This window comes from Hemicordylus capensis, chromosome 3 (assembly GCF_027244095.1).
Source record: "Hemicordylus capensis ecotype Gifberg chromosome 3, rHemCap1.1.pri, whole genome shotgun sequence".
Classification (NCBI taxonomy): Eukaryota; Metazoa; Chordata; class Lepidosauria; order Squamata; family Cordylidae; genus Hemicordylus; species Hemicordylus capensis.
Window position 1 is genome coordinate 308,096,249 of NC_069659.1, and position 14,056 is coordinate 308,110,304.

General features: G+C 43.5%; 1 protein-coding gene across 2 annotated transcripts in view; it reads right to left on the reverse strand.

Moving 5' to 3' along the window:
• Nucleotides 1–14,056, reverse strand: part of PAX3 (paired box 3) — a 187,218-nt gene that overhangs the window by 140,655 nt on the left and 32,507 nt on the right. The window lies entirely within an intron of this gene.

The following is a 14,056-nucleotide window of genomic DNA, read 5'->3' on the forward strand; positions in this document are numbered from 1 at the left end:
GAATTAAAAAGGAATAGAAAGACTTTCATCACCATTGTGTTGTAGCAGCTTAGGACATACAGTCATGTCAAGTGCAACTGGAATCTCTCTCCCTTTCATGCAGTCCTTCTATGGCTGAAATATACACACATAATTCACATAACATTTGCATGTTGTGTGAAGTGGTTGTTTCTTTTATTTTGCACAACAGAACATTGCTTTTGAAAGTCTTTCTACAATGTCAGGAGGAGAACAGAAAGAACAAAGTAGATTTCATGAATTGAATCTAGGGAACTGAAATTGTGGGGTTCCATGTCCCAAATATTAGAAAGCTACATGAGTGGTTCCCTGGGAAGAAGCATCAGAAATTCTCTGCTCTTGAGCACACTCCATCTCCTCTCTGATGGCTGTGGCAGGGATCGTTTGTATATACTGTAGATGCTGGCCTAACCCACTTTTGCAAGGAGCTAATGAAGTCATGGAGACACATCAGAAATGCCTATCTGTGTTCTTTTAGACTGGCGGGCACTCCGCAGACATTCAACAAAGCCCCAGGCCCCAATTTTGTTCTAAAGTTCTTTGACTACGACTACAAATATTTATATACCCCTTTTCAACAAAAGTCAAAGCAGTTTACATTAAGGAACAACAACAAATAGTTGCTTCCCTGGCCTCAAGGGGCACACTTAAAAGAAACATAAAGTAGACGCTAGCAACAACCACTGATGCTGTGCTGGGGTTGGAGAGTGACAGTTGCTCCGCCCCTGCTAAATACAAGAAAATCACCACTTGATAAGGTGCCTCTTTGCTTAAGTAGCAGGGGTCTGAGATTACTTTGCTCACTCCCTGAGCTGTTGACCAGTGAAAGTGCCACTTAAAGGCAAGCGTTTGTGTGATCTGGTGTGTTGTAGACCATTTCTGTTAAAAAGTAGCTGTCAGGCACATGTATGCTTAGTTCATTAAAAGGAAGACGATTCCCTAACATCCTAACTTGAAGAAAGAGTGAGTCCATACATTTGCCTGCTCTTTGGCTTGGTGAGTGAAAATGACTGTTTAATTCAACTTCCATTTGCCTACTTTTGAACACAGGGATTTCTGTACAGCTTTAAAAGGTTGCCAGTGAGTTTTTGGGTGTGTTGTACTGTCCCTCTCAATATTGCACATCAAAATCCTATGAATAGAACATATAGAGGAGACATTTAGAAAATGGCCATGCTTTAATCATTAAAGGAGCATTCATGCAACCTTGAAAGCATGCTCTGATGTAATGCACTTTGTGGCATTAACTCACCACAGAGAGTCCTATCTTATGGCCATTGACTCCAGTGGGAGCACAGGAGTCTGCAGAGAGACTATAAAAAGAGTCCAACTTCCTTTTCATTCATTTTTCTATCTATATTAATGGAAAGTATTGATCCCACCTCCAAAGAAATATCCTAAATATAATTAACAAACCATACAAATGACTGTAATGAGTAATTATCCGACAAAAGCTTGGAAGAAGATGCTTATTCACCAGGGTGATGTGATGGAACAATATTGTGCAGTGTCATTGGCTGAACCATTTCAAAAGAGGGGGAGTTACTGTGTACACTACTAAGTTTAATTTAACAAAACCATACCCAGAACTTGAGGCTTCTTCTCCTAGCTGCCAGACAGAATGCAGAGCTCATGTTAGGTCAGCTAATGGGCTTTCAAAGGAAAATAGATAGCCAAACAAGCCTTTCCAAACAGACATCCTGCTATAAGCTTCAATGGAAAACATTTGGCAAGAAGTAATAAGCATTTGCATCATTTGGAAGAAGACATTTTTGTTGTTGTTTTCAAAGTCATTCTCTTTTTCACCTGCTTGAGCCTTGGCCATGCATGGCTTTGGTTAAGGTTTGTTGATGGAGGCTCATGTTGAACTGACTGTTTTTAATTTACAAATTAAACTTGTCAGAAGTAGAAATCCTTCCCTTGGAACTCTTCCAATATGTCAAGAATTAATTCTAATGAAAACGGTATTGCTTAAATGCAGGATGGCCAGTTACTTACTTTATTTACACAAAGTCCTTCTCAGTTTCTTTGATAAAAGCAGCTAAATCTTTTCCCTCTTTCATGTTTTGTCAGCACTTGATTCCTTTTGTCCCCTGGCTATTTGCCTAGCTGTGGACAATAAGGCAGGAAGAATGGAAGCAGATTGTTGGAGTGGCCCTCAATAAACCTAATTATGACATGTTGACTGCACTCACCATGACATATTCTGGGGATCCAGGCTTATTCAATTACCCTTGCCAGGTTTCTCTTTCAGAGCTAAAGTTATCCTTTGACTGTTTGTATTTCTGAACAGTATTCATGTTCATTGTGAAAGAAAATCCCTGGGACTTTGAGGGTTTTTTTAAAGTTGCTGCTGTTAGTGTAGCTAATTTTTATTAACTGAATGATAACATGATAAAGAAATAGACTTTTTGTTCTGTAATAAGAACAAATCAGTGTGTGCTTAAAAGTTACACCTTGCTTTCCTTTTTTTCCCCCCTACAGGACACTAATGGTGCATATTAGCGCAAGCTAATAAAGCAAAAAACATTTTCTTCACCTAGGTTTATTTTTCTTTCCCTCTGACCTCAAACCTAACTTTGCTGAAATGCATCCCTCAGAAATGTTAGAAAGAGAAGAAGAAAAAACTTAGATGATTCAGTTCCACCTCTCCTTCCCCCGGAAGTGCTCTTCTCTATTAACACCAGAAAACATCCATGCCTTGGAACTTGTTACTAAGATGCCAACAGCTATTTCTTCAGCTGCTTGAAATACTTCATACAGACAGAGTTTAATTAAATTCCTGACTCTTCAGCAAGCATCCAAGTAGTTTCTGCAAAAGCATTTAATTAAACTCTGCAGAAACTCTGTGGATGAAAGAGTTAAATTAAGGAATGAGAAAAGAAAAAATAGAAAAACTACTAATCAAGCATTGCTTTTGTTCATTAGTTCTGAGAGAGTTAATATCAAATTCTCATTTCACAAAGTTAGTTAACTAGATGTACCCTTAATTGCAGAATGGAAACTTCGAAACACATTTTTTATTCTATTATGGACTTTTAAAAAAATCTTATTTTACTTACCAAATTTGACAGACCACAGATTTTCCCAAAGACAAATGTATTTTAAAAGGTTTAATGCAATAGCTCTCCATGTTATTTTAGGAGTCCCACATTTTGCTGTGGAGTAGACCCATTAAGTTCTACAAAACTACTACAAAGTAAATTGTCTGAATAGTTTTGCTTTTGGCTGTAGTCCATAAACTGTTTGTTCCAGAGCAGTCTTGCTAATTTGTCTGAGTAATATACATGGACAGGTTGTACACTGTAACCCCTAAGTAATAACAACATACATTAGCTTGTTGAGATCACACCCTATGAAAAAAGTGTATATTGTTCATATATAAATGCATTCTTTGTTATGTAGAAATAGAAGACAATTTTGTTTTCTTTTTCTGCAAGAGTATCTAAAAACAAATTTTAAAAAACAAAGTTGGGTTGTTGCTGTTGTTTCATTCATTCCAGTGTGTTGGACAGGGCTCTAGTGGAGTGCATTTAATTTGGAAATGGACTCTTTTGCAGCAAGAATTTAAAATGGAAATCAATGCAAATCTGAAAATGCTCACATTTTCTACAAGCACTCTTTTCTCAAGTTGCTTGTTGCCTCACTCCTCTGCTACTTAAAAAACGATTGGCCCCATATAAAAGAAAGTTTGAAGAGGTGGACAAAACTGAAAGGGACCCACTGACAGAGAAAATGACACAACAGAAATACGCAGCATTATTTCAAAATCCAACAACAGCAGACCAATGAAATGATGCAATTGATTTCAAAACATTTACAATTTGCAAACTTTAAAAGATCCTTTCAAGAATGTCTGTTTCAAGAATGAATTTTGATCCTTTCAAGAATGAATTTTGATCCTTTCAAGAATGAATTTTGGATGGCTGATGCCCTTTAGACAGTGTCAGATGATCATTTTTTGCAATGTATACGCCTCCTTTTATGTTTTTATGGCAGCATGCACTAAAAATATGTATTGGGACTGACTATGTGAACATCCATGACCAACAATGAAATCCATTAATGGCTACTTTGGCTGCCAGGGGTGTAGCTATAATTGAGTGAGTGGGCTCAGAGAACCCAGGGCCCCCCAGCTCCTGAGGGGCCCCCAGCTCCACTCCTTTCTACGTTCTTCATTATCTCACTCACTCTGAGGGCCTGCCAGAGAGAGGGGTGAACATGGGCCCCCTCTCCCCTAGCTACGCTCCTGGCTGCTGCTACTGCACAGCTGCTACTATCTCAGGCTTGCTCAGGATACCCATATGAACCTTACTAAGAAGATCCAAAAGCCACAGTAAAGTAATACATGTATTAGGACCAAGCACAACATCACAAATAATCAGCATGTTCTCGGGTTCTTCAGAACTCTAATTCGGACTGGATGTTAAACAAAAAGTGGTGGTGGTGGGAAGACAAGAAGACATGAAGGGAAGTCCCAAAGTCTGCAGTTTCTAACGGATTTAAGACGGAGTGCAGGAAAGTTTTTCCATCGTAATCATTTAGACTGTGCAAGGTAGAAAACAGATTTCAGGTTGCACCAAGGGAACAACGTTAACAACATAACAACAAAACACACAACAGCAGTGGCTTTTAAAAACAATAACCCATAAAACTGCTTTTATGTCAGCAGTTATGTAGATCTGTCTCCACCATACATGGAAGACACTGATCCCCTGTGAGTGCAGAAGTAAAAACAAATGTATTCCTTGTGTTAGCAAAGCTAGAGATGAATTCTAGGCGGTGTATTAGAGTCAGTCATCAAAAGAAGCACTCCTCTTAAAAGAGTGGAGGAAATGGAGCAGCAGCACTCATTGCTATATTCCCCCAACAAATGCAAAGCAGACAAATGCACACTGAAATTCAGCTGAAAACAAGGACATCTTCATGCATTGATCTGTACTTAGATCCCCATAATTTTCAGTACCTTTTGGAAACTCTTCGCTTTGCCAGGCATGTGACCATAGACTGCAATCCGACAAGGCCTCACGCACACCAGATCTGTCCTATGTTGGGCTTTCCCTTCTATTGGGATCCCAACCCAAAATCTGTAGTTACACTTAGAAGCAGGAAGAATGTTGCAGTTTTGTTCAGGGAGCTAAATGACATAGTGAAAAAGGAAGGCAAACCAAGAGCTCTGTGTGCTCATTTCTCTTGTGTATATGTTATTAAATCCTCTGAATCATGACAGAAGTCTACATACAGCAACAGTGTGTTTTAAAACCTTTGCTTCTATGAGGGAATTAAGTGACCAGTTAAACTAATTCTATTGATTCCTGTTTTAATTGTGTTAATGTTTTAATTGTTGTCGTTGTCAAGGAACCACTTGCATGATGGGAGTTGGCCTCCATCATTTTGAAACAAGAGCATCACATCCACGGCATCCGCGGGGACATGCCATTCACCAACCACTTAATCCTGTCTAGCACAGGAGAAATGGACACTTCGCTCCTCACCTTCCCTGTAGAGACGGTGACTGAAAAGTCTTTGAATTATGGACAGGTGTCGGCCCCACAGTCACCTCTAATCACCACAGCATCTCACCTCTTCATTGGCTGAGAAACCAATGAACCTGAGCCCTCATGGCATACATCTGATGGGCACAAAACTGGTTTTTGCCAGTTTGGCTCAAATCCAGTCCAGATTCAAGATGACCCAGCCCAGTTCGGTTTTGTGTGCCCGGTCAAACTTGGACCTGGTTCAAGTTGGAACCGAGCCAGTTCGACCGGCTCAGAGTTCTCCTGGTAAAGAGGAATCCAGTGAGGATTCCAATAAAGATTTACTAGTAAAGGGGCAGCATAGCTTGCCTAAGGGTAGAGCAGGCAGAGAGTAAGTTAAGTATTTACAAGTGCCAGCAGCGGCTGCAGTGGCAGCCGTGGGGGTGGGGGTGGCAGGGGTGCAGTGGCTCCCCACCCACCCCCGCCAGCCTCCTCCAGAGTAGGCAGGGCCTTCTTCAGCTTAGTTTGGGCCTCTGCACATGCATGGAAGCCATTTTAGTGACTTCCACACATGTCCAGAAGCCATTTGTGTGACCATGAAAATAATGGTCACTAAAATGCCTCCATGTGTGTGTAGAGGGCCAAACTCGGTGGAAGCAGGCCCTCCGCCAGCCCTGTCTAATTTGGATGAGGCCGGTGTGGGTGGGGAGACACCGCCCCTGCCCTCCCCTCCGCAGCCACCGCCACCATAGCCACTGCCACTGGCACCTGTAAGTACTTACTTACTCCCCTCCTGCCCATTCTACCCTTAGGCAAGCCCCCCTGCCCCTTTCCTGGTGGAATCATCATCAGATTCCCCTTTTCCAGTAGAGCTCCGAGCCAGCTCAGTTTGAACCAGGCCTGGTTCAGTCCAAACGCGGATCGGCCAAAACCAGTCTGGTTCGATCCTGAACCTGTCGAGCTGAGCTGGCTCAAACCAAGCCAGCTCACACTCCCCTACCTCTGATTGACTTAAGGGGCTTACCACCCTTCCACGTGCTTTGCTTAATAAACTCTTTTAAAAGTTGTGTGTTGCCTTTGTTAAGCATCAGCTACTTTTCCATCTACTGATTGAACCATTCTCCATCAAGATGTGTAAGTGCTTTGCTTTAGATTTTAGACTGTGGTAGGAGTTAGAAAGGACTTTTGCTTTATTATTCCCAATGCCTACCTGCTTCCCTACCCACCTTGGTTCTTGACATCTTTTAGAGAGCATGATCTCGCTTCTTGTGTTTTGCTCAGAAACTCTGGAGTTGCAGCTCCCCATGAGTTGACCACTTGGTTAAGATACTAAAAGGGAAACTTAACTGAAGGGGTGAAATAAGCCAGGCTCCTGCTCTGTGGAAACAGAGGGGATCCTCCAAAGCTTGGATTAGACCCAAACTTGAGTTCTCTCTGGAAGCAGAGAGTGTTTGCAGCAGCCAGAGGTGCAGCTAGGTAATTTTGGACCCTGGACCTAATGGGCTAGCCAGGGGTCCCTTTGCATGATAAGCATCCTCCCCCGCTACACACACACACACACACACACACAATTTCTTTTTTGAAGACCCACTTGGATATGCACAGCACAATCAGACATTATGACAGTACCTCTCAGAAGACATTTGTCTCCTGCTTTTCCACCAGCTATATAGTATTTAGACCACCTTACAATACAGATTATTAAATAAGCAGATAAAAATAAAAATCAATGATGTATGTTGGGGATAACTGGGGATAAACATGAACTTTTTATTCCCTTCTGTCTTTATCCCCTTGTTATGCTGTTATCCAAATATCATTGTGGCTCTGAAACTTATATCATATCATATCATAATATAATCGTATGATACCATTATATTATACAACAAGAACCATGAATATTGCAGTCCCCAAGTTTTTGTAAAAACAGAGGCATAATTGCCATCATTATTTCTGCCAATATTCAAATAGAAGTGACAAACAAGGAAATCAATCCTGCCACTTAGATTAGCTGAATGCACTACTTTTTACACCAGAATATACTCAGGGAAAGGTTGAAACAGGTGGTGGCTATGATTGCATGTACCTCTGCTGCTTGCGCAGAGTGAGGGCGGTCAGGTCCTTGAAGGACGTGGCTGTCAGTTACTCTCACTGCACTATACCCTGTTCAGACCTCCCGCCTTTCATGGGAACAAGAACCATCTGAGAACCAGGGATGAAGTCTTGCCTTAAGGGCTTCTTCTAGGGGGTTTTCCCATATTGCAGGCCAATCTGAGGCTTTAGAGATAGGCAGAGGGCACATTGTTGCTGATCGCTCCTTCTTAAAACAAACCCTTTGTTGATTGAATATTTTGATCTTACAATACTATTGTCTTATTTCATATATATATATATATATATATATATATATATATATATATATATATATATCAGAACACAGAAGAAAACCAGTAGTTTCTTTTGGATCCTGAGCTTAGTCAAGAATCTCTTCTGTAAGTTCTGGACCAAGTTGCCAAGGCCTAAGAATCTTTAAATTATTATCAGGAAAAGTTAACTGGGTGAACAGAGACGACAGCTATATAGTGTGAAAGTCTGTGTAACAATTAATATTGGCAATGGAGAGTCCTGCATTTGGGGCTCCAGAGACAGCAGGACACCAGATTTGTGCCTAGAGGTCCATGCAGAATGGCGCCTCTGGCAGTGACTACCAGACACTGCACTGGAACAGATAAGTTCCAATGCCCTGCAGATACCAAATTATGAACGGACACTCCAGCCACTCTCCCCTCTGTCTGGAGCCTGGCAGCAGAAGTGGGAAGGAACTGGCCCCAACAAAGGCATGGGGAACGTGGGGAAGAAACACAGCACACGCCAGAAGAAACATGTGGGCAGGCATGGGGTGGGGGATGCAGTGGCAGCAGGGACCAGCCCCAGACTCAGGAGGAATGCCACTGATGGGGAGCAAGAAAAATGCAGTGTTGGAAATGAGTAAATGTTCTCCCAACCCACTCCCCCAGCTAGCGTGCAGCCTTCCAGCCACAGCTTCGGCATTTCCTTTCTCCTGCTGCCTGTTGAAGCGGTGGCATTCCTCCCCATTCACTGGGGGTGGTTCCTGCTGCCTCCGTGTTTCTTCCCCCCACCCTGCTGCCCACACCTGCTGAAGAGGGAATAAGCCTCAACAAGGGCGGCAAGGGGAGAAAGTTACACAGCAGCAGCAGGGACCCACCCCAGACTGGAGAGGAGTGCTGCTGCTTTGGCAAGTGCAGACAGTGGCAAGATAAAACACAGCAGTGGGAAACTGGGAACCAGAGAGGCACACAAGCATGCTGGGGATGCAGCCCCCCACGCCTCTGGGAAATAGTCAAGCTTGGCTGCCTGCTGTGCTGGGACTGATAGATTCCTGCTGGGCAGGCAGGGGCAGTGCTGCTTTGGAAGGAAACAGAGAGTGCTGCATTTGGGGGCCCCAGAGACTGCAAGTCACCAGATTTGTGCCCAGAGGTCCATGCAGAATGGCACCGACTACCGGACACCGCACTGGAACAGGTGTGAGTGTGACTGTCCAAACTCCAGTGGGTTTCCTTACAGTTGTGTTTTTAGATAGTGAACCACCCAGAGACTTGTGTATGGGTCAGTATAAAATGTGTTACATAAATAAGTAAATACATAATAAAGAAGTAAATAGGCAAGTAAATAAAAATTGCTACACAGCGCTACACATGTAAATTATAATCAAATCCTATTTCTCATTATTTCTATACTTTAGACTTAATAACAACACAAAGGCAAATTGATTCCTGGCATAATTTCACTGAAGTCTCTATCCATCTATTTATATACAAAATAACCTCTTTTAATCACAAGACAAAGCACTTTCCCAGTACTGATGTGATGTATGTTGCCAGAATGTCCAAACCCTCTAATCAGCAAATCGAACATTCTAAACTATTAAAGTAGGCTTTACCACTTTACAATAGAATCTGCATTATAATGACAAAGAACTCTAACTATTTTAACATGAAACATATGTGAAGTTCCAGCCCACAACTTGATTTAATATCTTGTGGAGTTAAATAGAATATTAACTCATCCTCAATCCTCAACCAGCACTCCAGCTAACCAAAAGAGAAAAGCGGCCGGGGGGGGGGGGCACCGAGAAGAGAAGGAATAATTACAGGAAACAAAATCCTGTAATGGATGTTTTCAGACTTGGCTTCATGACCTCCCCTAGAGAAAGGTCCCTGAATTATTCTGTTGCTCAGTCTGTATCAAACACAACTTCAGGAGATGATTCTTAGCTGAGTCACAGTAGGAGTAGAACTGGGAGTGCTAACAATGAATGCAATACCAAATTTAAAAGGATGTAACTGAAGCCAGAGTGCCACCTTTAATGTTAATTTGATAATGTGAGTCTGAACTGAGGGTTTGTGGAAATTGTGGGAAGGAAGCAGAACATGTTGCAATAAACTGATAGCCTAATTATATTTTTAATTATATACAAGGAAGGCTGGAACAGTGTACAGTCAGAAACTGCTAGAAATACAGTTTCAGGACTCCCTAAAGAAGTGAAGTGCTTTTCAGTCCGCATGTCTGATGGGATCCATGCAGGTAGGACAAACAGTGTGGCTAACTACCTGTTGTGAACATGTAGTGTCACAGAAAAGGGCCCTTTCCTCTCCCTGAAGCAGCTCTTGCAGCCCCAGCTTGAACACGAAGGCTGCAGTCCTAAGTACATTTATATGGAAGTGTAAGTATAATAGGACTCAGTGGCTTATCCTACAGCATAGTGCAGGAAGTGCCAGAACCACCCACACCACTGCAGGGCTCTGAAACATGCAGCAATATTAAATTTTGACTAGTAGTAAAATAGTATAGTTATTTACTACAATTACTAGTAAATTACTAAGAGTAGTTACTAGTAGTAGGTAGTAATATTTACTAGTAATTGTAGTAAATAGCTACTAAATTTGTCATAACTACTAAATCAGTAAATTACAAAATTTACTCTTACTACTAGTCAAAATTTAATATTTTACTACTAGTCATGTAGTAGTAGCAGCAGCAGCAATTTAAATGCATTAATCACCTGGGTATGGTAAATATAAGTATGCCACATTTAGTGGCAGGACTTATGTATCTTAAGTAGGAGCATGACAGGCAGAAGTTCCAAACGCACAGCTTTGTCAGAGCATGGAGACAGAATATAAGACAAGGAGGCTATTCTCACGATGGGAGAAAACCAGGCTAAAGAAGCCCAGCCTGCTTTTTCCCCATCATGAGAACCAGCGGACAAGCCCGGTGGTTCTCTGGCGGCTAGCCCGTCAAAGTAGCCCTCCCTTTAGCCCAGGTTAGCGGAGCGAGTCCGGGTTTCCTGATCCCAGGTTTCCTGATCCCGAGTTTCCTGATCCCACACCTGCACAGGGCATCCTGGAACTTCCAGGGGCCATGCAGTCTCCGATCCCTGAAGCCCCCACCGGCTCCATGACAGAGCTGGCACTTGTGTGGGTGGCCGATTCCACCGCCCAGGGCTGCCTTTTGATCATCTGTGGGGAGAGCAGGCAAAGCCCGCTCTCCCCACAGACCCGGAAGAAGCTCTTCTCTTGTGAGAAGAGCTTCAAGCTTTTTTGGTAATTACATGTTTTCAGATTCTGGCACCATCCTGAAGCTGGACCACAAAAGCTGTATCATTCTCAGGGCAGAGATGTTTAGCTTTGATGAAACAAGCAATAGTTTCACTTATGGTGGAACAAGGAGCTTCACCTGGTAACCTAAAGCTCCTTCCTATTCCACCTGCCCTAGTATGAAAGATGGGACACCTCAGGAGAAATACGTACTGAGACCTTCAACAGACATTGCATGAGGAGTGGCCATTGCGGGCACCACCATGGGGGGAGGCGAGAGGAACCTTTAAGCACAAATTAATAGGTGCTTACCTCTGCTCCGGCTGCAGCTGCAAACTATTCCTAGCAGCAGCGCACTGCCAGGCACTCCCTGTGGCGGTAGATTAGCTCTGTCACTCACCTGGCTTCTGTGGACCCCATCCCTCACCAGTGGCCAGGTGAGTGGCAGGCAGCATACTGCTGCTAGGAGCAGTTTGCAGCTGCAGCCAGAGCAGAAGTTAAGCATTTATTAATTTGTGCTTAAAGGTGCCTCTCACCGCGACCCTGGCCGTGCCCGCAATGGCTGCTCCTGCATTGCACAATAAGAGCATAGCCAATGTCACAGTTAGTTGAGTAACTATTGTAAAAATAGTACCAGTATCCTGAATTCTGAGGATGAGACAAGTGTTTCAGATAGGAAATAATGAGAGACTTTTCATAAGGGTTTGGGCTGGTCTTGAATATCAGCGGTGTATTTCAAAGTGGTTTGTCTGTGTCCTCTTCTAGAGGCTATTATGACTATAGATCAGGGCTTTATGTTCCCAAACCTCTTGGCTGCAAAGTGTCCTTATTCTGCCAATTTAACAGTGTAGGTTTCACAAATCAAATTTGAACAATTGACTATAGGTATATCATACCTGCTAACTGTTCTGATTTACCTGGGACAGTCATGAATTCCCACCACGTTTCCTGGCTCATGACCACGCATTGGAAAATCCTGATTTCCACCATCTCCCTCCTCTGACCTCACTTCAGAAAGTTATCTGAGGCACAGCTTTGAGAGGGGAGACTGTCACAAAGAGATATTGTCTCTCTGAAGGGCGCCTGTCCATGAGGTCTTTTCCCCAGAGCGCATGGATTGCCCAGCAGTAACGCAGGGTCTGATTCCTTTAAGGGCTATGAACGTTTCTTCATAGCCCTGCAGAAAGGGTGGAATTATTTGATACTGTTTATTTGCTTTTCAGAATATTAATCTCTACAGTTTATATATAACCCTGCAGAAAAGGGTCAGGTTATTTGACAGAGCACTGACTTTGCTTTAATGACATCTTCTGAGATCAGATGGTTGCTTTGGCTTGTTGCCATCTACCAGCTATGCACAGAATGCCTTCCTGGCCGGTGGGGGAGTACAAAAATTTTGCATGCCACGCTTTGCACAGCACATTGTCCCGATTTCTCTTTCTGAAATGTTGGTAGGTATAGGATATTACTTTTCAAATCATTAGGGAGTCAAGAACTTCACCCCAGTAGTATTCTATTTCAACTACAGCACGGACAGATTTTCAAAATGGTGATTGAGAGGAGGCCAATATTAGCTCAAAGTAATTATATAACTCGTACATGATTACAAATGCTACCTAGAAACCTTGCCCCAGGGATGGCACCTGCACCTTTCCTCTGCCCCACTCTCTTCATGAGGACAGCATTTTTCTAAAAAGACAAACACTATAGTTGGAGAGTGACGCTCTCCATAATTTAGAATGCTGGAACATTTGCCACTTCAGAAGAGGGGGAGAGGCCTTTCAATATCACTTCAGGGCAAGGACAGGAGTTTCTAGTGGCATTTCTCACCGTGATGTACACAGTAACCATGTCTGAATGTTGGGGCACACCAAGTGCCACCTAAGGTTTGAGTTTTACCTTAAACCAGGGGTGTAGCTATAATTGAGAAGATGGGTTCAAAGAACCCGGGGCCCCCAGCTGCTGAGGAGCCCCCAGAACTTCCACCTCAATTGAATTTGAACTGAACCGTGAGTTGCTGAACCAGTTCAGTCGAAACAACCTGCTGGTCCAGTCCACTGACCGAACCAGTTTCGTGGTTGGGCTATATTTGTAAAGGGGAATACAGCGAGGATACCCTGTTGCAAGTAAATGAGTGGGGAAATCTACAAACAGGTGGCCAGGGGACGGCAAGAAGAGCAGTGTAAAATCTTTACTGGCCAGCACAGCTGCCACTGTTGCCGCTTGCCCCCTCCCCAGGGCTGCCCAAGCATGCAGAGGTCTGTATTTACCAAGCCAGCCTCACAGTGGTGGTACAGTTGCAGCCTCAATGCATGCCCAGAGGCAACACAAATGGCCTCTGGGCACGTGCGGAGGCCACAACCATACAGCCACCAGCTGGGCAGCTTGGTAAATATGGAACTCCAAATGCTTGGGCAGTGCCAGGGAGGGGGCAAGTGATGGCAGCCACACTGGCCAGTAAGGACTTTACATCACTTTTCTCTCCCCACCCTCCCCACCATAGGAGAGGAGAGCTGGTCTTGTGGTAGCAAGCATGACTTGTCCCCATAGCTAAGCAGGGTCTGCCCTGGTTGCATCTGAATGGGAGACTTGATATGTAAGCACTGCAAGATATTCCCCTCAGGGGATAAAGCCGCTCTGGGAAGAGCATCTAGGTTCCAAGTTCCCTCCCTGGCTTCTCCAAGATAGGGCTGAGAGAGATTCCTGCCTGCAACCTTAGAGAAGCCACTGCCAGTCTGTGAAGACAATTCTGAGCTAGATAGACCAATGGTCTGACTCAGTATATGGCAGCTTCCTATGTTCCTCCGCTGGGCTCCTTCGATGTGGAATCTGTCTACTTGAACTGAGCTTGGTTCAGTTCTCTTGCAGACCAAACTGGCCATGTTTCAATCTGCTATCAAGCCACTGAACTGGCCCAGTTCAATGCAAACCAGTTCTATATCA